The sequence below is a fragment of the Plecotus auritus genome, assembly GCF_963455305.1.
Source record: "Plecotus auritus genome assembly, chromosome: 9".
In the NCBI taxonomy this organism is placed as follows: domain Eukaryota; kingdom Metazoa; phylum Chordata; class Mammalia; order Chiroptera; family Vespertilionidae; genus Plecotus; species Plecotus auritus.
This window is the reverse complement of record NC_137783.1, coordinates 140754202-140778248: the sequence shown is the minus strand read 5'-3', so window position 1 is coordinate 140778248 and position 24047 is coordinate 140754202. Positions and strand designations below refer to the sequence as shown.

General features: G+C 40.0%; 1 protein-coding gene across 1 annotated transcript in view; it reads left to right on the top strand.

Annotated features, from left to right (window-relative positions):
- The window catches only part of HSD17B12 (hydroxysteroid 17-beta dehydrogenase 12), a 140725-nt gene that overhangs the window by 55517 nt on the left and 61161 nt on the right, over positions 1-24047 (top strand). The gene's annotated exons all lie outside the window — the stretch shown is intronic.

The following is a 24047-nucleotide window of genomic DNA, read 5'->3' as shown; positions in this document are numbered from 1 at the left end:
GGCTGATTATTCTATGTGCCCAGACTGGGTACTGAACCCGCAACCTTGGTGTATCGGGACGATGCTCTAACTAACTGAGCTACTTCTCCGGGGAGATGCTTATGCACTTTTACACCCACAAGTCACATTATTTACTTATTAAGAATCAGTTGTGTTGGTTCCCCAACTCACTGATGCATTTGTTATTAAATATTCTGTAAACTGATGCAATCTTGGTGTAAAAAGGGGAGTTATTTCTATAAAAACTAAGTTGAATGCTCTGAAAAAGTGAGAAAAGGGAGTTCTTTCAGAAATTAGGGGCTAAAAAGAGTGTGAAATATTGGAAAAATTATAAAAAGAAATTTACTTTCTGATTATTTCATTTGTGTTGAAGCTTTTGTTGCATTTTAAAACAATTGGAACTGCCATATATGAATGCTGCATTATGAGTGTGGTTTATTTAAGAAAGACTGGAATTCCATCAGCTGATCTAAACTCAAAGATAAAGGCCTTGGCCCCACATAGAGGACTGGTGAATGAATTCTACTTATACGTGGTTTAAATTAAAATAAAGTGGCTACAATGTATATTTACCATTGTGTAGGATTCCTTGCTTTAACTGACTTCTCTAAGTAGCCAACTAACAAACTGCCCCAATTCTTTGAGAAGAGGGGACTGCTACTGTATTTTATTATTATTTTTTCGCACCTTTTAATGAGACATAATTGACATATAAAGTTATGTAAATTTAAGGTGTACAACATATTGTGTTTTTATTAACATTACCACCTACTATTAACATTTATATAGTGCTTTATTATTTATTACCTCACATGTATTATCCCCTTTGATCCTTGTGAGGTATATATTTTTGTTATTATTTCTTTCCAGACCATATCTCGTTCTATTAGACAGGTTGCACATAGATGCATTTAATTTTTAGGTGAAAAATTATCTTTATAGATTCCTAATATTACGTGTGTTAAATTTTTTTTGACCCTGCTGAGAGCACAGATCTTTACAAAGGCAAGTATGTGGTATATAGATACACGAGAAATCTTTGGCATTTAAGGATTTTAACTTTCAAGGTTTCAACTATGTAAATGCCACCCTGAAGGTCCAAGACACAGAGTATTTTGCTATTTTGCTGAGGTGTGAATTTGAATGAAGCTGTGACACTAATGAGCCTGAAGTGTAGTTACTTAGATAGTAGGTGAACTTTGCATACTGCCTGGATCTTAGTACTGGTTCTTCCTTTCTTTCTTTTTTTAAAATCCTAACTCGAGGATGTATGTTTATTGATTTGAGAGAGAGAGAGAGAGAGAGAGAGAGAGAGAGAGAGAGAGAGACAGACAGACAGACAGACACAGACATTGGTCGGTTGCTTCCTGTACACAACCCGACAGGGGATCGAACTTACAACCTAGGTTATGCACCCTGATCAAGATTTTGGAATGCTCCAACCAACTGAGCCACTCAGCCAGGGCTTAGTACTGTTTCTTTCTTAATTGCCAAAAGTAAAAGTTCATATGCAGAAAATAGAAGCTTTTGATTAAATGGAACGTTGTATTTTTAAATACTCTGATATGAATGAATCCACCATTGGCTTGATATAGAAACAAGAAAAGCTACCTCATGACACTCTTTCAGCAAGTGCTACAGCCTGTACAAAAATTGCTTAACGAGTCAGAAGATCTACTTTAATGATGTTTGAGAATTTGGTTAATTTATGATCTGAGGTGATATATGATTGTGGACAGAAATATGATTGGAGTAAGACTGGATCGTGTTCAAACATTCATGATGGAACAGATGGTGATGGTAGTGAATTGACTTTTATTATAAGGAAATGATGTGTGTTTTTTTCCTTGTTGAAAAATTTGAAAAACATTTTTTTTTCTGGGAATAATAAAAATTTAATGGAAGACATGATATCAGCAGACCAGGCCATTCGTTCTAAGCTGGAGAAGTACATGGAGGAAATTTATACATTTGTTTAAGTTTTCAACTCATTGTAGATCATCTCTTTGGGAGGATAATGTTTTCATGAACAGATCTATTCCAGGAGTAAAAAGGACCAGAATTTAATGTTGACAAAGACAGACTAACTCTGCTTATACTTTAAACACATCTTCATCAAATGCCTGTGTCCCAGGTGCGTCAGAACACAGTGGTGAGTGAGGTAGATACAGTCCTCACCTTCATGGAATTTATATTCTAGTGGAAGAGACAGAGAAACAAATAGGTCAAAGAACAACAACAAGCAAAACAGAAAACCAGACAAATAATTGCCATTTGTAGTAAGAACCATTAAGGAAACAAAAAAGGAGCTAGAGAGAGAAAATGAAGAGGTTCTTAGTTAGTAGCAACATGGTGAGTTTTATTAACTGGCAGAGTATTAAAGGGCCAGGTTAATAACCTCTTGCCCATATAATTATACTCTTATTATGAAGCTGGAGCCTTGGTGAAGGGAATATCCACTGGGCTTTCTTGGTATAGAGGTGGTGGGGGTTGTGTTTGCAAGTTACATGTGATAAATCCACGCCAACATTCCTGTTTCCATAAACTCTTGGATCCCTGCCTCTACATTATGCCAGACAAGTTATGACCTCCCAATCGTATTAAATGTAGGCTATTATGGGGACCACGATAACTCTTAAGAGTCCTTTCCAGTGTATAAGCTAACCATTAAATTATAAATCTCTGGTAAGTGACTCATATTAAAAAGAAAAAGGCCCAATCTGGTGTTATATTCTCTTTTCTTTAGTCTAACATTCTTAGAATTCATTCTCACACAGATATCCCAGGTTTCTACCAATACAAAATAGCAAAATCTTGCAATTATTTTTGTGTGTAAGTTATTACTTTGTGTTCAGATTTGGTACTTCCTTCCCAGAGAATATTTGCTGGAACCCTACTATGGGTGGCGGTAAGGCATGGGCCAGTTGGGTCTTGAGAAGAGGAATTCTCTTGCAAGAAAACCACCCTTAGGTTATGGTGAGGTTATTACAGGTTCTTGGAGTCAGGGAGAGCTAATCTCTTCAGACACAGGCGAGCAGGCTATTTCTATTTCCACTGGCTGGGAAGGCTCAACGTAACTTGCGGATTCAGGAATCTCGGCTTCAGCTGAGTCCACTGAGATATCCCTATCCTGTCTCAGGATCTCACTCTTTCTCATTCTGTGCTTTCACTTTTACATGAAACATGGTGAGTCTGTGTGGAATTCAACTTACATTGTAATTCTGCAACTGGCACAGTTAAGTCTGATGTTAGCAAGGTGAGCTCAGTGGCTATAAAACATAAAAGTTTTTATTAGGGCTGCCATAGTAATTCTCTGTTTCTCTGATCATAAATGTGAGCTGAAAGTTTAAAGACCCGAGCTTGCCGTTTTCTTTTGGTAAGTGCTCCAATGCATTCAGAAGAAGCCCTACCATGTCCCAGTCTTTGTACTTATTTTTGCCAAACTCAAATGTAGTGGTCATTTTGTTTCTTAGGGCACATCTTCAGTAGATACTTCATTATAATCAGCAACCAGTGTTTATTTGATGAATGGTGATGCTACTACATGATGGATCAAATCAAACCAATACAAATCTTCTGAGAAAAGGAAACCCTCATGCACTGTTGGTGGGAATGCAGATTGGTGCAGCCTCTATTGAAAACAGTGTTGAGATTCCTCATACATTAAAAATAAAACTGCCTTATGACCCAGAGATTCCACTGCTGGGAATATATCCAAAGAAACCTGAAACACTCATTCAAAGAATATATGCACCCCTATGTTCATTGCAGCATTATTTACAATAGCCAAGATTTGGAAGCAGCCCAAGTGCCCATCAGTAGAAAAGTGGATAAGAAAGCTGTGGTACATCTGGAATATTGCTGTGGTATACAGTGGAATATTGCTCAGCCATAAAAAAGAAGGAAATCCTATAGCATGGATGGCCCTGGAGAGTATGTTAAGTGAAATAAGCCAGTCAGAGAAAGACAAATACCATATGTGTGGAATCTTAAGGAACAAAATAAGCCAACAAATAAAACAGAAATAGACTCATAGATACAGAGAATAGACTGACAACTGTCAGAGGGGAGGGGAATTGGTGGGGGTGAAAAGGTGAAGGGATTAAGCAAAAAATAACAACTCAGACTCGCACAACAGTATGGTGATTACCAGAGGGAATGGGTGGTAGGGGGAGGGGTTAGGGGAAAGTAGGAGAGGATAAAGAGGATAAATGGTGATGGAAGGAGACTTGACTTGGGGTGGTGAACACACAATACAATATACAGATGATGTATTATAGAATTTTCACCTGAAACCTTTATAATTTTATTAACCAATATCACCCCAATAAATTCAAAGAAATAATTCCTCAATCAGTATAATACTGAATACATACATTTCATATGCTCAGATAATTGTTTATTAATATTTGTTCCCCAAATGTAAAGTGGGCAGACTGATTCTTTTGCAGAAATAAACCCTTTTGAAAATGAAAAAAAAAATGTTCTCCGAAGTTTATGTGGGACCCCCACTCCTGATACCATTTACTGTACCAGAGTTCAGTCATGTAATAAGTCTAGCAAGTTAGTTTAACTAGGCTAACTCATCTCCTCTGGCCCAGCACAGCACTTAAACTAACTCCAGTGGGTTAAACTCAATCTCTCTTTCACCCTATCTGACTGAAAGAACAAAAAAGGAAAGGAGGAGTTTGAAAAGGAAACCACACCTGGTCAGTGTGACTCAGTGTTTGAGCATCAACCTATGAACCAGGAGGTAACGGTTGGATTCCTGGTCAGAGCACATTGCCTGGGTTTCAGGCTCGATCCCCAATGGGGGGTGTGCAGGAGCAACCAATCAGTTATTCTTTCTCATCATTGATGTTTCTACCTCCTCTCTCTATCCCTTCCTCTTTGAAATCAATTAAAAAAGAAAAGAAAAAGAAAACCAGGTGCCAGTTGAAAATAGGGGACTTTTTGGCTCCTCACCTTCTAATTCTCCACTGTTTTTATGTAGACTTGTGGATTCTATGCCTTTAGAAGCAATTCCTTATGAGTGTGGAGGACAACCTACTCATCAGTTGAAGTTCTTCAGAAAAAATTTAAAAGAATTATGTATAATATAGTAAGGAGCTAAATGTTTTGCCAACAATGGATAAGTACTTTCTCAGGATTGACTGCTTTGATGAAATTATAGTTCTTTGTAAGGCTGTCACCTATGGAATTAAGACAAACTGAAAGTCATCACATGTAATAAGCTTACTGTATTATCAATGTTATCCAGGATTATTAATTTATTAAGTATTTTAGTCAATTTTGATTTGAACTCTGACCTGAGTTATTACTTGCAATAAAGCACAATGCAAGGGAAACTAGCTTTCAGAACAACTTATTGGTTTGCAAGATATGTTTAGAGGTGGTGGTATTTTCAGTTATATTATTATGTGATAAATCTGATTGCATACAGTTCAGACAGCTTCGATTTAAGAAAACACACATTTCTGTCTTTGATTTAAAAAAATTTTTTTCTCTTCTTTGTAATTTATCTCAGGTGTAAAGCTTTAGGATGGCCCTGTAATACCATGACTTTCTCTCTTGAAATGCAAAGCTTGTAGAAGAAATATCAGTTTCATTTTTTTCATTTTTTACCTATTATCAAATCTGTGCAGGTCTGACGTGGATTTGACCAAATAAGTTTGTTGCACAATTTTCTGATGCATTATCAGTATAATTAGTATAATGCTTTTTATATTTAGCCTATTTTATTTGCATAAGGTCAGTGAGGCATTAGTGATCACATAAAGACCTTTGTGTTTTATGGTTAATAAAACTAGAACCACATGATGTTAGAGAGTTAATCTAATGTGGCCCATAGAGCAGCAGAAATATTTCTTTTGCCCTTTGAGTTCGTTCACATAGTCCAAGGTTAGGAACCAGGAAACATCCAATTTGCCTTTCCGGGTTTTGTCCAAGATCCCCAAATTTGTCAGTGTTCCTGGCCTTCCAGGAAGTGACATTCTTTACTACTTATAAAATGGGGACTCCACAAGCCATGGAGGTACCAGGGAGGCTTTTGCAGAAGATCCCACAAAATGGAGAGCAATCCTTTTCCTTCCTAGTGGGCTTGTCATGCCTAATTAAATGAGATTTACCATTAAATGAAACATTTCTGGCATGGTCATGGCTACAAATTTGTTTTCTATAATTATTTCCTGATAGGGAGAAGGATAGATTCTTATTGAGCGTATGCAAATAATTACATTGTCATGTAACATAAAAGAACTCAGTAAAGACATGTATAATATTTAACCATTGTTCTGATTAGTTTTGCAGACAAGGACAATCAATGTGTTGTGTTTTCTACACAATTACCATCTTTAAATTCACCCAATGATTTACTAATTTATGTTGCAGTTACATTTGTTGCATAACACCCCAAACTTACCAATGTAAAATAACAATGATTTTAGATGCTCATAAATTCTGCTGGTCAAGAATTTTGCCAGGACTGTGGGAAGACTCTTTTGCTCCTTATGGCATTGCCAAGGTCCCTCACCTGATACTCAGCTGATGGGTGGTCTGGTCTGGAAGACCCAAGATGGCTTCTCTCACAGGCTGGTGCCATAGGGGAATGAATGACTGGAGAGCTGGAACCGGTGACTAGAGTGCCCACGGGTAGCCTCTCTTGCATGGCCATCTCAGGGTAGTTCGATTTCCTCAGTGGTAACTATCTTCCTTCAGAGGGAATGTTCCAAGAGAACCAGGCAGAAGCTGATTTGTTTTTATGACCTAATCTCAGAATTCATCTGGTTTTACTTTTGCCATACTCTGTTGGTCAAAGCAGCCCTGAACCTGCCCAGGTTCAAGAGGGGAGGAAAAGGCTCCACCTCTTGATGGGGAAGTGACTTGATAGGGAGAACATGTGGGAAGGGAGATATTTTTTGAAAACAAAATCTGGATTTGGAAAATACAATCTGCCATATTAAGATTTCCCAGAAAACATACATCCATTCAGAGTTTAACATTCCGATTTGTTCAAATATAGCCAGACACAATGAGAGTTAATAAAAAATTAAGAAGGAAGAAAATACATTTTCTCCAAACCACTATTAAATTTTCTTCATTGGTCCATTTAGTGTTGCAAAATTAATTCTCATTCCATTGGAACTTGGATCAGCAGCATGCTTTTACAGTGTCTGATTTTCAAATAAAGAGGCCTGTAAATTCAGTCTGTTTTCTGTTGCATTTGTCTGATGGTCTACTTTTGGTGGCAGTGTTGAGTTACACTGGGAAGGAAGCCTGACCTGAGTTGATTCTCTGCAGCAGCAATAATAGACAAGCATACTGATACAGGCCTACACTCAGGCTATTATTCGTTGGATGTTTCTTCCTAAAGACTCAACTTTCTGATTTAAGATTTTTGGCAAGCTTGAAGGAAAAGTAGGAGCCACCTGTTAATAAGACTGATGGTCTCTGGTTAATTTATTACAGTAATTAACAGTGTCAGAATGTAATCCCCTGTTGGGATATAATATAGAGCTAATTAATAATTTAGTCAGTGATTATTCTGAGGGCATGAGCCTGGTGATGGACACTAAAGGCACTGATAAATCTCCAGGGACTTCTATAGAGTATGTTTTTAAATTGCCATCAATTAACAAGAGCATCGTATACTTAGAAACATAACCTTAGAAATAATTTTGTTCACTTGTTGTGCCAGGCTTTGTTCATGATATCATGAATCATAAATATGTTTCTTTTACCCTGTAAAGTATACAGATGTTGAATCATATTAATGGTTATACCTTGGCTTTTCATATATATTAATATATATTATTGATTTCAGAGAGGAAGGGAGAGAGAGAGAGATAGAAATATCAGTGATTTTGGCTCAGTGGATAGAGCGTCGGCCTGGGGACTGACGGGTCCCGGGTTCAATTCCGGTCAAGGGCATGTACCTTGGTTGCGGGCACATCCCCAGTAGGGGGCGTGCAGGAGGCAGCTGATGGATGCTTCTCTCTCATCGATGTTTCCATCTCTCTATCCCTCTCCCTTCCTCTCTGTAAAAAATCAATAAAATATATTTAAAAAAAGGGGGAAATATCAGTGATGAGAGATAATCATTGATTGGCTGCCTCCTGCACGCCCCCTACTGGGGGAGATCAAGCCTGCAACCTGGGCATGTGCCCTTGGCCAGAATTGAACCTGGTATCCTTTAGTCTGCAGGCCAACGCTCTGTCCACTGAGCCAAACCAGCTAGGCCTTGGCTTTTCTTATGTTAGGGCAGCTCTCACAAGAGAGTTGGGCTAATTAAAGATAAGGAGAAGACACTACAAATCCAGTTCTTCCTTATCTCCCCCTTGCTCAATAGTGCTATCTAGTGGCTATCTGAGAAACACCAGAAATAGTTTGGGTATAAAAATATATCTTAACAATTTTATTATTCTTAATTTGGGGCCCCAATTTGTGAAAGCTGTATTATAAAGAATTGCCAGGAGACTAGTGATTATAAAAAATAGAAGCATAAGTCATAGGTGCCCAAGGCAAGAAATGATTATAGTCTTGGTTTAGAGTGACAGTAATTAAAATAAAACATAGCTACATGAAATAATAATTATTAGGAAATCAAGCCTTTGCAGAAATAAGAAAGTTTTACTAAAAATGACTCAAGGGCATGACAAAAGTCAACACAAAAGCTCAAAAAGTTAACAGGCTGTTAGGAAGTGAGAGTGTTCTGGGGAGATAAGGAACCATTGCTGGCTAGGCCAGGTACTGAAGGCACAGGATAATTTTTTATAGCTTTCTCATTAAGATTATATTATCAAAGATCAATTTTCATCTGAACAACTGGGTTCAAGCTATTTAATTCATAAGCTTTCTTTGTTGATTTTAATATATTTAATATATGTCATACCAGATGACAAGTTAACACTTTTACCTGGAGCTCAAAATGTATTAACTTTGTTTTCTGTTATTATGTTATAAAATAATGTATATACCAAATTGAATTTGCCATGCTAATTGGAGTTCAGAAATTGTTCAGGTAACCAGAGATTCCTCATTATTTAACTCACTCTGATATTGGTATAGTATCTTAAGTCAATTAAGAATCATTGGAATTATATTTACGCTAGAGGTCCAGTGCATGAAATTTGTGCATGGGTAGGGTCCCTAGGCCTGGCCAGCGATTGGGGCTGATCTGCAGGGTGACTGGAGTGGCGATAGGGGGGCCCCCCACTGGCACCCAACTTGGCCTGGGGCCTAAGGGCTGGGGGCAGCTCCTGCGTTGAGCGTCTACCCTTGGATGGTCATTGTGCATTATAGTGACTGGTCGTTCCGCCATTCAGGCCATTTACATATTCGGCTTTTATTATATAGGATTGACATTGCAGAGCATTGCAACCTTTATTGATAGCAGGTTTGTCAGAGAGGACATTTGAAAGTTTTACACAGGAGATGGGAAGAGTAATGAAGATGAAATGATATGTAGCTTTGTCTGAAGTTTAGAAGAGCCAATCTTTTTATAAAGACATCAATTTTTAAAAGTTTAAATCGTTTGTGGAAGCAGTACTAATATATCTAACTGGTAAAACTGGTGTAGAAAATTTAAAAGTTCAGAGAATAAAATGTAACAGTGGCATATTTTATACAGAAAGAAGACATATACCTATTTTTAAATTTAAATGATCAAACCAAATCTTATTAGCTAAAGATTTACCTTAATTGATTTCTGTACAACTTGGATTCTTATATAATTCTGGTTCATTTAACAAGTATTTAAATATTTCAAAAGTTTATATTAGTGCATTTTTTTTCTTTTAAATATTTATTTAATTTATTGGGGTGACATTAGTTAACAAAATTATATAGGTTTCAGGCATACAGTTCTATAATAAATAGTCTGTATATTGTGTGTTCACCACCCAGAGTCTCCTTCCATCACCATTTATCCCTCCTTTATTATCTTCTACCTCCCTCCACCCCCTTTCCTTCTGGAAATCACCATACTGTTGTCTATATCTATGAGGTGTGTTTTTTTCTTTGCTTAATCCTCTCACCTTTTTTATCCAGCCCCCTTCCCTTTGACAGCTGTCTGTCTATTCTCTGTACCTATGAGTCTGTTTCTATGTTTGTTAGCTTATTTTGTTCATTAGATTCCATATCTAAGTGAAACCATATGGTACTTGTTTTTCTTTGACTGGCTTATTTCACTAAGCATAATACTCTCTAGGTCATCCATGCTGTCACAAAGGGTAAAATTTCCTTCTTCTTCTTCTTTTTTTTTTTTTTTTTTTGATGAGTAGTATTCCATTGTGTAAATGTACCCCAGTTTTTTCATCCACTCATATACTGATCGGCACTTGGGCTGCTTCCAAACCTTGGCTACTATAAATAATGCTGCAATAAAGATAAGGGTGCATATATTGTTTAGAATATGTGTTTCAGTTTTCTTTGGATATATTCCAAGAAGTCGAATCTCTGGGTTCAGAAGGCAGTTTCATTTTTAATTTTTGAGGTAACTCCATACTGCTTTCCACAGTGACTGCACCAATCTGCATTTCCACCAACAGTGCACAAGGATTCTCTTTTTCTCCACATCCTCACCAATATTTGCTGTTTTTTTTTTTTAATTTATTGATAGCCATTCTGATGGGTGAGGTGTGAGGTGATATCTCATTGTGGTTTTAATTTGCATTTCTCCAATGATTAGTGGCCTTGAGCATATGTCTGTTGGCCATCTGTATGTGCTCTTTGGAGAAGTATCTATTCAGGTCATTTGCCCATTTTTTAATTGGATTGTTTGTTTTATTGTTAAGTTTTATGAGTTCTTTATAAATTTTGGATATTAACCCCTTTGTATCATTGGTAAATATGTTCTCCCATTCAGGAGGTTGTCTTTTCATTTTGTTGATGGTTTCCTTTGCTGTGAAATAACTTTTTAGTTTGAAGTAGTCCCATTTGTTTATTTCTTCTTTTGTTTCCCTTGCCTGAGGAGATACATCAGGAAAAATATTGCTACGAGAAATGTCCAAGATTTTACTGCCTATGGTTTTGAGTCTAACATTTAAGTCTTTGACCCATTATGAGTTTATTCTTGTGTATGGTGTAAGAAGGTGGTCTAGTTTCTTTTCTTTTCTTCCTTCCTTTCTTTCTTTCTTTCTTTCTTTCTTTCTTTCTTTCTTTCTTTCTTTCTTTCTTTCTTTCTTTCTTTCTTTCTTCTTTTCTTTCTTTTGCACGTATCTGTCCAATTTTCCCAGCACCATTTTTTGAATAGACTATCTTTATCCAATTGTATGTTCTTGCCTCCTTTGTCACATGTTAATTGATCATAAAGGCGTGAGTTTATTTCTGGGTTCTCTATTCTGTTCCATTGATCTAGAGGTGTACCAAAAAATGTATACACATTTTAACAGCTGATAGCTCAATTTTGAAAATGAAATGTATTTTAATAAACACTGCCTTTGTAATTATTCAAAGTGTGTCTATACATTTTTGGGACACCCTTTATATGTCTATATTTTTATGCTAGTATCATGTTGTTTTTATTTTTATGGCCTTGTAGTATAGTTTGATATCAGGCAGTGTGATTACTCCAACTTTGTTATTTATTCTCACGATTGCTTAGGCTAGTCAGGGTCTTTTTTGGATCCATATAATTATTTGGAATATTTGTTCTAGTTCTGTGAAATACATTATTGATATCTTGATGGGAATTGTCTTAAATCTATAGATTGCTTTGGGTAGTATGGATATTTTAATAATGTTAATTCTTCCCATTCATGAACACAGTATATGCTTCCACTTATATATTTCTTCTTCAGTTCTTTTTTCAGTGTCTTATATTTTTCCGAGTACAGGTCTTTTACATCCTTTGTTAAATTTATTCCTGGGTATTTTATTTTTTTGATGCAATTGTAAATGGAATGGTTTTCTTAGTTTCCCTTTCTGATAGTTCATTTCTAAAATGCAGCTGATTTCTGTATATTAATTTTGTATTCTGCTACTTCACTTAATTCATTTTATCAGTTCCAGTAGTTTTCTGGTGGAATCTTTAGAATTCTCTATATACAGTATGATGTCATCTATAAATAATGACAGTTTTATTTCTTCCTTTCCAATTTGGGTGCTTTTTATTTCCTTTTCTTGTCTGATTACTGTGGCTAGGACTTCCAATACTCTGTTGAATAAGAATGGTGAAAGTGGACATCCTGTCTTGTTCCTGACCTTAAGGGAAACACTTTTAGTTTTTGCCCATTGAGTATGATGTTGGCTGTGGGTTTGTCATATATGGCCTTTATTACATTGAGATATGTTCCTTCTATTCCCACTTTGCTGAGAGTTTTTATCATAAATGGATGCTGGATTTTATCAAATGCTTTTTCTGCATCTATTTATATGATCTTGTGATTTTTATTCTTCATTTTGTTTATGTGGTATATCACATTAATTGCTTTGCAGATATCGTACCAACATTGTATCTGTGGGATAAATCCCACTTGATCATGGTGTATGATCTTTTTAATGTATTGCTGGATCAATTTGTTAATATTTTGTTGAGGATTTTATCATCCATGTTCATCAGGGATATCCTATCTAATAAAAGAGTAATATGCAAATTAACCATCACTCCGCTACGCTCACAAGCCATGCCCACCAGCCAATCTGGAGTGAGTATGCAAATTAACCCAACCAAGATGGCTACGGCCACAGAGAGAGCAGGAGGCTTGGGTTTCTCCGGCAATGGAGGAAGCCAAGCTTTCCGTACAACCTGGCTGGCCCTCAACTCCACTCAAGGCTACAAAGTTTCAATTATAGAAGATAAATAAATCCCAACAAAAATGGCGGCAGCCACGGAGCTGGAGAGAGCAGGAGGCTTGAGTTGCCCCCGGAGATGGAGGAAGCCAAGCTCCCGCAGTCCTAGCCTGCCTTGGCCTGTGCTCAAGGCTACAAAGTTTCAATTATAGAAGATAAATAAATGCCAACAAAAATGGCTGCAGCCAGGAACGAGCAGGAGACTTGGCTCCGCTAAAGGCTACAAAGTTTCAATTATAGAAGATAAATAAATCCCCAATACCAGGGCCTCCGCTTGGGTTGCCGGGGGGTGTGGCCGGCCTGCAAACCACCACAGGCCCCTCGCCCAGGCCACCCCCTGCCCCAAGGGAACCCCCACCCTGATCCGGGACACCCTTCAGGGCAAACCAGCTGGCCCCCACCCGTGCACCAGGCCACTATGCTATCTAATAAAAGAGTAATATACAAATTGACCATCATTCCAACACACAAGATGGCTGCCCCCATGTGGACACAAGATGGCCGCCACAAGATGGCCAGCAGGGGAGGGCAGTTGGGAGGAACCAGGCCTGCAAGGGAGGGCAGTTGTGGGTGATCAGGTCAGCAGGGAAGGGCAGTTGGGAGGGACCAGGCCTGCAAGGGAGGGCAGTTAGGGGTGACCGGGCCAGCAGAGGAGGGCAGTTGGGGGAGACCAGGTCAGCAAGGGAGGGCAGTTGGGGGTACCCAGGCCTGCAGGGGAGGGCAGTTGGGGGGCACCAGGCCTGTAGGATAGGACAGTTGGGGGGAATCAGGCCCACAGGGAAGGGCAGTTGTGGGCGATCAGGCCAGCAGGTAGGGCAGTTAGGGGTGACAAGAACAGCAGAGGAGAGCAGTTGGGGGAGACCAGGTCAGCAGGGGAGGGCAGTTGGCGGGACCAGGACTGCAGGGGAGGGCAGTTGGGGGTGACCAGGCCTGTGGGGGGGGGCAGTAAGGGGCGACCAGGCCAGTGGGGGGGACAGTTGGGGGTGACCAGTCTGGCAAGGGGGGAGTTGGGGGCAACCAGGTCAGCAGGGGGGCTGTGAGGGCCGACCAGGCCAGCAGTGGGGAGAAGTTGGGGGTGACCAGGCTGGCAATGGGGGCAGTTAGGGGCGATCAGGCAGGCAGGCAGAGGCAGTTAGGGGTAATCAGGCCAGCAGAGGGGGGCAGTTAGGGCCCATCAGGCAGGCATGCAGGTGAGCAGTTAGGAGCCAGCGGTCCTGAATTGTGAGAGGGATGTCTGACATCCCCTAAGGGGTCCCAGATTGGAGGGGGTACAGGCTGGGCTGAGGGGACACCCCCCCCCCCCCGTGCACGAATTTCGTGCACCGGGCCTCTAGTTGGCCTATAATTTTCTTTCTTTGTAGTGTCTTTATCTGTGTTTTTAAAAAATATAATATATTTTATTGATTTTTTACAGAGAGGAAGGGAGAGGAATAGAAAGTTAGAAACAACAATGAGAGAGAAACATCGATCAGCTGCCTCCTTGCACACCTCCTACTGGGGATGTGCCTGCAACCAAGGTACATGCCCTTGACCGGAATCGAACCTGGGTCCTTTCCATCCACAGGCCGACACTCTATCCACTAAGCCAAACCAGTTAGGGCTGGTTTTGATATCTTACCTAATAATAGAGAAACATGTAAATGGACCATACCTCCACTACGCCCACAGCCAATCAGAGTAAGTATGCAAATTAACCAACAAAGATGGCGGTTAATTTGCATACATACCTGGGTCCCAGGAACCTCCTTGGCACCCAGGTCACTCCCAGCGGGCCATCGGGCAGAGGCTTTAGGCTTGGGAAGGGGCCGAGCCTGCGATCGGAGGTGCGGGTGGGGGAACCCCTTCCCAAGCCTAAAGCCTGGGCGGAGGCTTTAGGCTTGGGAAGGGGCCGAGCCTGTGATTGGAGGTGCCTGGTGTCCCCCTTCCCAAGCCTAAAGCCTGGGGTGGAGGCTTTAGGCTTGGGCAGGGGCTGAGCCTGGGATCGGAGGGAAGGGGAAAAAAATCAATGGAAACGTATCCTCAGGTGAGGATAAAAAGAAAAATAAAGAAAGAAATGTCACATCCTATGAAAGACACATCTTGAAAATGCTTAAAGAAAGTTGTCATTTTTTCATGGCGAAGGGACTGGAGTCCATGTTGATGAAAATACCTTGGAAGCTGCGGTGACTGGCAGTGACTGCAGCAGCGGGGTGATGGGGCTGGCACCTTCCCCTGATCAGCCCGGTCGCCTCCCGCAAAGGGAGGCCAGACTGCGGCTTAGGTCTGCTCCCAACGGGGAGCGGGCCTAAGCCATCAGTAGGACATCCCCTGAGGGCTCCCAGGATGTGAGAGGGGGCAGGCTGGGCTGAGGGACCCCTCCCCAGTGCACGAATTTCATGCACCAGGCCCCTAGTTTAGGGTAATGCTGGCCTTGTAAAATGAGCTTGTGCGTCTTCCCTTTCCTTGAATTTTTTGGAATAGTTTGAGAAGGATAAGTGTTAGTTCTTTGAATATTTGGTAAATTCACCTGTGAAGCCATCTGATCCAGGACTTTTGTTTACTGGGAGTTTTTGTTATTATTGCTTCGATTTCATTAGTTATATTTGCTCTATTTAGATTCTTGGATTCTTCCTGATCCAGTTTTAGAAGATTGTATATTTCTAGGAATTTCTCCATTTTATTTAGACTGTCCAATTTGTTGGCATATAAGTGTTTGTAATATCCTCCTCTTCCTATATAATAAAAGGCTAATATGCAAATAGACCAAATGGTGGAACAACCGAACAACCGGTCGCTATGACATGCGCTGACCACCAGGGGGCGTGTGTTGAACATGGTGGGCGTTGGCTGCGACGGGATGGTGGAGCAGGTGAGCAGGGGTACCAGACCAAGGCGGGGCGCTGGTCGCTGTCATCGGGGCGAGCCTCTGGTGGTTACTGAAAATTCTTTGCTCCTGCGCGCCGTGTTCCCGCCTGGCTCTTGCACCCGCTGCCGGCACTGGAGCTGCCGCTCACACCCACTGTCTTCACCGGCCCTGCTCGTACCTGCAGCCGGCACTGGAGCCGCCACTCACACCCACTGCCGGTGCCCGGCACCGGTCCGATCACTTGGCGCCATCAGTGGGTGAGAGCAGCAGCTGCCAGCCCCAATTGCCCCTGAGGGCTTCTACACCTCCCCCTGTGCCTGAGGGGCGATCGGGGCAGCAGTCGCCACTGACAGCGCTGGCCCCAATCACTCTGAGCTGTCAGTGGGTGCAAGCGGGGCCGGCGCTGTCAGTGCATGGGAGTGACAGCAGCAGGAGTGGGGCTTCTGGCAGACAGGGGCCTGGGGGCCGCGGCAGGAGGGGCCATGCGGGGGCATGGAGGATGGGCCAAGTCCTGCTGCTGTGCCTACTGCAGCCTCACAGCCCACAGTTCCTTTCAAGGGTGCACGAATTCATGCACGGGACCCCTAGTATTCTTGTAATCCTTTGTATTTATTGGGTGTCAGTCATTTACTTCTCCTCTTTCATTTCTGATTTTATTTATTTGGGTCCTCTCTCTTTTTCTTCATGAGTCTGGTTAAAGTTTTGTCAATCTTGCTTCTTCTTAAAAAAGCCAGGTCTTCATTTCATTGATCTTTTGTATTGTTCTTTTTAGACTCTATTTTGTTTATTTCAGCTCTGATCTTAATTATTTCCTTTCTTCTTTGCACTTTGGGCTTTGTTGTTCTTTTTCTAGGTCCTTTAAGTGTAAAGTTAGATGGTTAATTTGAGATTTTTCTTGTTTCTTGAGGTAAGCCTATAATGCTATGAATTTCCCTCTTACGACTGCTTTTGCTATGTTGCATAGATTTTGGGTTGTTGTGTTCTCATTTTCATTTATTTCAAGGTATCTTTTTATTTCCTTCTTGATCTCATTGTTAACCCATTCATTGTTTAGTAACCAATTATTTAGCCTCCCTGTCTTTGTGTGTGTTTCAGTTTTTTTCTTGTGATAATAAGAAAAATATCCTCTGGTTACTTTTAATATTTTCTCTTTATCATTAACCAATGACTTGAATATTTTGTCCATTTGTGTAGTTTTCTTCATGTTTCTCCTATTTGGAGGAGTTTGTTTATCTTAAATTTATTTGTTTTTATTTTTCATTATATTTGAAAAAATATGGCTATTTATCAATTATTTTTTCTATCTCCCACCCCTTTTTTGGTATTTCATTTATACATATAATAAACTGAGTGAGGTTGTCCCTCAACTCACTGATGTTGCGTTCCTTTTTGTTTTTCCTGTCTGTTTTATTTTGGATAGTGGCTGTGTCTTAATACTCATTAACTTTATTTTTGCAGTGACTAATCTGCTGTTAATTTTGTTAGTGATTTTTTTTTTAATCTAGACATTGTATTTTTTTTCTCCATATGAAAAGTTAGGTCATTTTTATATCTTTCTTATCTCTTCTTAAAATGTTCTCCCTCTACTTTCTTGAACATAAATACTATAGTATGGCCTTTCTCTCTACTTCTGTCTATCTCTGTCTGTCTTTTTTGCTCTTATTCTCTCTCTCACTCTCTTTTCTCTCTCTGTACTCTGTCTTCCTCAAATGCTCATTGGTTTCCTCAGTTCAGGGGCGAATGCTGGTCTCTACTTGAGTTCCTCTTCATCTTGACCTAGAAAATATCTCAGGACTATAAACTAGGACAACCACCCTCATTTGTTTACCTTCTCTTAGCTACTGCTGTCCTGAACCTTCTGTTGTTCAAGGTCTGAGAACCATTGTTCCATATATTTAGTCCACTTTTCTTAGTTCAAGGCAATAGAATAAGTCTGATCTCTGTTACACCATCATGACTGGGAGCAGAAGGCCCCTTTTTACCTCCAGCACCATTTTTTTTTTTTTTTACTATTATAGATTTCCTGCTAAATATAATTATATTCACACATGTCTAAGAACATTTGTCTGCATTAGACTTTAAAGAGAAAAGGACACAATCCTTCTGCAAATGTTTGCACAGAGCCTGGCATGGTTTAAAGGGGTGTGCCTACTTAACAAGTATTCTTTTGGTGCCTGAAGAGCCATTTGGAAACCTCATCTTATTCTTAATCTTATACAGAAAGATATTTTCAAAATGTAGTTTATGTTCCAATTTTGTCACAAGTGATTTTCTAAGCTAATGTGGGATCCTGTTGTAAAGCTGTTGAACTAAGCAATTTCACGGAGTGTAGCTTATTTCAACTTGGTTACTACTGTTTGTTACCAATCGTTGACTGAGATAGAGAACAACATCTGTAATATGGGTGGATATTTTGTTAAAAATGTAGCATACCTAGTAATTAGTTGGCCCACCCTAATTAGCATGTGTTGGACTGCATCTCCAATCAAGACAGCTGCTTGAACTTGGCTGTTCTACAGCTGGCATGTGGGTGTGTGCTGCTCCATGGCTAGACACTAGCTATACCTCTTAATTAAAATGTTTGCTTATGTTCGTATGCTTTCTTTAAAACAGTAAGTGGTCTTTCCTTGGATTATTGATGGTTCAGGGATTTTTGTGTAAAAAAATCTTTTTTTGGTTGGGGGAATGTGGGACCAAGGTGTTCTGAAATGGGTCCCATTTAAGTAGATGATTAGTGTTTTTCCTCCCACTATGGAATTTTTAGTTGTTATAAGTGGATAATTGTAATTTGGGGTATAGCCTTCAGCTATAAAAGAATATATAAAAAGGCATATTATTTGAAACAGTTATAAAGCTTAGCAGTTTTATATAGGATTTCTTCCGTTTTCATTGTAGAGAGAAAGTACTTTGAAAGTTTTATGGAAAAGGGGCACTTTATTTATTTTTTAAACTAGAGGCCCGGTGCATGAAATTCGTGCATGGGGGGGGGGCGGATCCCCTCAGCCCAGCCTGCACCCTCTCTAATCCAGGACCCCTCGGGGGTTGTCCAACTGCAGGTTTAGGCTCTATCCAGGGGATCGGGATCGAGCCTAAACCGGCAGTCGGGACATCCCTCTCACAATCCAGGACCGCTGGCTCTTAACTGCTTCTGCCTGCTGGCCTGATTGCCCCTAACTGACACCCCCCCCGCCGCTTGCCTGGTTGCCCCCAACTGCCCTCCCTCCCCCCGCTGGCCTGGTTGCCCCTCACTGCCCCCCTCTGCTGGCTTGGTTGCCCCTTACTGCCCCCCCTGCTGGCCTGGTCACCCCTCACTGCCCCCCTCTGCTGGCCTGGTTTCCCCTCACTGTCCCCCCCTGCCAGCCTGGTCACCCCACGCAGCCTGCTGTTTGGTCGTTTGGTCGTCTCTCACTAACCCCCCTGCTGGCCTGGTTGCCCCACGCAGCCTGCTGTTCAGTTGTTACTGTGAGGGCGTCCTGACCAATTTGCATATTACCCTTTTATTAATATAGATATATATTTTATTGATTTTAGAGAGGAAGGGAGAGGGAGAGAGAGAGAGAGAGAGAGAGAGAGATAGAAATATCAACGATGAGAGAGAATCATTGATCGGCTGCCTCCTTCATGCTCCCTACTGGGAATCAAGCCAGGCATGTGCCCTTGACCAGAATCGAACCTGGGACCCTTCAGTCCACAGGCTGATACTCTATCCACCAAGCCAAATCAGCTAGGGCGAAAAGGATCACTTTAATTTGACTTTTCCATCAAGTGAAGTTATATATTTTCTTGTTAATTATTCATTGTTTTGATGTCATTATACCATTACTTTTTTAAAAAGTATTTTATTTTTTTAATATATTTTGTTGATTTTTTTACAGAGAGGAAGGGAGAGGGATAGAGAGTTAGAAACATCAATGAGAGAGAAACATCGATCAGCTGCCTCCTGCACACCCCCTACTGGGGATGTGCCTGCAACCAAGGTACATGCTCTTGACCGGAATCGAACCTGGGACCCTTCAGTCGGCAGGCCGACGCTCTATCCACTCTGCCAAATCGGTCAGGGCTACCATTACTTATTAAATGCATAATTTGTTTCAATTAATCTTGAAAATAACTATAAATCAACTAATTTAAATGATCTAGTGCTATATCTAATACTAGAACCAAAGAGAAGATGAGTCCATTAAAATCAGCTATAAATTTCATTAATTTTGAATTACTCTATTCCTTTGCTTAAAAAACACACAAATAGGATTAATATTTAATGACAGCAAGCTACTAGAAATAGAAAAAATGTTGATATAGAATCAGCCTTTATTGTGCTTCTATTTGGTTTAATGTTGTAGAGATGTATAATATCTAAAATGGAGTCATTCTTTGATAATGATAAAAATATTAAGCCACAGTCCAGCTGGCATGGCTCAGTGGTTGAGTGTGGACCTTGAACCAGGAGGTCATGGTTCGATTGCCGGTCAGGGCACATGCCCGGGTTGCAGGATCGATCCCCAGTGTGGGGTGTGCAGGAGGCAGCTGATCAGTGATTCTTTCTCATCATTGATGTTTCTGTCTCTCTCTCCCTCTCCCTTCCTCTCTGAAGTCAACAAAAATATGTTAAAAAATGTTAAGCCACAAATGTAAATATATTCACTTTTGTGGAATCCATAGAATCATGTTTAGGCATATGTAGTTTGGAAAACATACTCCACATGATTTTAAAGGACATCCCTGTTTAGAAACTACTAATGGACTAAAACCCTCACTTTGTAAATATGGGAACTAAGTCTGAGAAATCAAGTCATACCTAATTAATAACGGTTGTACAGAGTTCAGACCTTAAGCTTCTCCATAACTGTGTGCTCCATTACACTCATGCTCTTAAATATACTTTAAACATTATTGCTGGGTCACTGAATGGTAACTTTGGAGGTACATCCCCAAAACATAATGTGAGAATAATACAGCATCAAGAGAATAAGAAAAAAAACTAAGCTAAATTTACATTGTGAAGGTGTTTGAATTACAGTTATTATCTTTGGATCATTTAAAGGATATGTGAAAATTTTGATTAAAATAGATGTATTTGTTTCTCTTCATTTTTTAAGACACAGCCATGTATTTAAGGATGACTTTGAATTACTGAATAAAACTGTGTATTGATATTAAAATAAGCTTTGATTAAAAATAGTCTGACAGTCATATTTGAGATGTTTTTTGAATAAGCGGTGGAATGAATATCCATAGTTGATCCTATGAACCATTATGTGGACAATCTGGCAAGGTAACCCAAGATCACAGGGAAGGCTGAAAAGCTGATTTGCAGGCCATCTAACTATAGGTCTAGTTTTCCTTCTACTCCTGGTTGATATTTCTAATTATCCACCTCCCTCACTTTATCCTTTATGGTATTAATCCAGGATCTCAAGGTGCCTTGAATGTGTACCTTGTTGGCTAATCTCAAATTGCTTAGAATCTGTCTTTTTTAACTCCCAGATCTGAATTGTATGGAGGGTGCTGTTATCACTACCCAACTCTAGAAAGCCTTTATTCATCCTTTGTGTGTTTTTTAAGTAGTGATTTGTGTGGCTAGATGTTGGACCACCAGCCAGATAGGGGTCGTCCTCATGGGTGGGACTCCAGCTTTCCTACTGCTTCAGTGTTGGTCACTGTGTTTTGATCATTTTAGTAACTTGAGCTTTGCATTATCTTGATAAAAGAATGGATTGCAATGAAGTTTGAAAACCACTGCTGTAGAGATCTCCCCACACTTTCTCAGCCATTTCTTATTGTTTTCCTCCTAACAAAGGACCTGTTTTAGTCAGCATGTGTCTCTAGATGCCTAGTCTTTTATCTTCCTCAGAGGAAGAAATGTCATCTCTTGCTGGTATCTTGATTCCTTAGGTTTTTCCTGGTTCCTTAGAGACTTGTTGCCATAGCAATCTTCTCTTCTGATATATCAAACAGGTACCTTTTAGACAAGTTTTGCTTGTCCCACTTTTTGTTTTAAAAACCAGTACATGTCAGTTAGTCACATAAATTTTAATGTATGTCTTCTTTTGAAAATCCAAATGATCTCTTAACTCTGGGCCCAACCTTTCTGTAGGGCAGCAATCAGCTGGAATTGTGGACCAGTTGCCCTTTAAACGACCTTGCCCTGTCCAGGGTGGCACAGCCCTCCCCACTCACACAGTGCATGTGCATATACTTCTATTAGGCTCTCTTCACTCACTTGAGTAACGTGCTTGGCCCCTGAGGACCGCTGAGTTTGCATCCACTATTATCCTTTACAGCCTTTCTAAGAAACACATCTAGAAAGAAATTCTGTTTCATTTGCAGGGAATGTAGAACCTTTTATCACTTGGATATGCCTTATTGTCAATGACATACATTTCTTCTAGTGTGGTATGTTTATACTTTATAACATATTCTTCATTAATTTTTCTTTTGTCTCATAACAGAAACACATCTATAAGTGCTAATATTAAAAACAATATAAATGTAAGATGTAGGAAAACTATAAATTACTCAAATACTTAGTAAGTGATCACAAAGTTGAGAGAATCATATGACTCCCATTTACTACTTCCTTCCACCCTAGAAGTAACCACGGTCTCAATTTCTAATATTGTCACTTAATTGATACTTCTTTGGGCTTTATATACATTGCATAACACAGGACGCAGTCCTTTGAATTTTGACTTCTTATCATTACATTTGTGAGCTTCATCTATATTTTTCCATGTAGCTTTAGTACATTTCTTTTCATCCTTTGATGAGTATGTGACAGTTTAGTTTAGTTGTTGCAGTCTTGGTTGTTACCAGTACTGTTACTATGCATTGTCCTGCGCATGTCTTTTGGAGGACATGTGCATACATTTCTGTTGGATCTATACCTATAAGTGAACTCGTTCTTGAGACGTACTTGTAGGCTTTTTGTCATACATAAGGCATTGCTGTTTCTCTCAGGGTCTTTGGTAGAGAGTAATCCAATACATTGCTTTCTTTTTTAAAATATATTTTTACTAGAGGCCCGGTGCATGAAATTCATGCATGGGTAGGGTCCCTAGGCCTGGCCAGCGATCAGGGCCGATTGGGGCCTTCCGGCTGCCAGCTAGGGCCTCCCTTCCCGGCTGCCAGCCGAGGCCTCCCTTCCCGGCTGCTGGCCGCTGGCCAGGGCCTTCCTTCGTTCAGCGCCGCTCCCTGGTGGTCTGCGCATGTCATAGTGAGCAGTTGAACTCCTGGTATCCCAGTTGAACTCCCAGTCTCCCAGTTGAACTCCCGGTCTCCCAGTCGAACTCCCAAGGGGACACATTGCATATTAGGCTTTTTTATATATAGATTGATTTTAGTGAGGACGGGAGAGAGAGAGAGAGAGAAACATCAATGATGAGAGAGAAACGTTGATGGGCTGTCTCCTGCATGCCCCACATTGGGGATCGAGCCTGCAACCCAGGCATGTGCCCTGACCAGGAATTGAACCATGACCTCCTGGTTCATATGTCAACACTCAACCACTGAGCCACACTGGCTGGGCTCCAATACATTTCTTAAGATCATGTTGCAAATATAGTAGCAGACTCAGAATCAGCACCTATACCTTATTCCTTCTGTGCACTGCATGGAAAACAAAAACAAAACAAAAGATATTTAATGATATTGCAAAGTAACTATTTTTACGTCTTAACTTTTAAACCTAAACAAACAAAACCGAAAAAAACCTGACCATGTTTTGAAGGCTGAACATCTAACCTTTTCATTTAACTGCTTTAAAAGTTTTCAACCTACAAAGATTTTATAAGTTGGTTCACCTGACAGTTTGCCTTCATTTGGCATGGTGCCAGGTGGTGAGGTGATTTAATGATCATTTTAAAGATCACGTTAAAAATAGTTGGGACTAGATATGCTGTAAATTACTGCATTAAATATAAAGTAAACAGGCGTAAGCCTCCTTCCTCACTCTCCATTCTTGTTTTCCCTTAAAAATTTACCTTGAAAATGTTATAGAACAGATATGTGCATTCATATGTTAACATGTACCATCTTAATCAAATCAAGAATTAAAATATTTTTGTTATTTTTTTGGCTTTGCTTTCTTTCCATCACCTTTTCACATGCAATGCCTAAAATTTTATTAATTGAATTCTTTCCTGGCACAACTACAAGATGATTTCTGCAAGAAAGGCTTAATGTTACTTAAATCATCATTTTACATAGCAAATTGCTCCTGGGAGTTTTATACAATGCAGCTGCTTATGGTAGATGAAGAAAATTGAGTATACTGCACAGACTTTTAGGAATATTAATATATTTTTAGAAGCAAATAAAATACCTTATGTACTAGCTTGTGATCATGTATGAATGGAGAATAAGTCCATACTTTTTCTTGAATAAAGTGGAGCATCATGGGAATGTAAGCTGT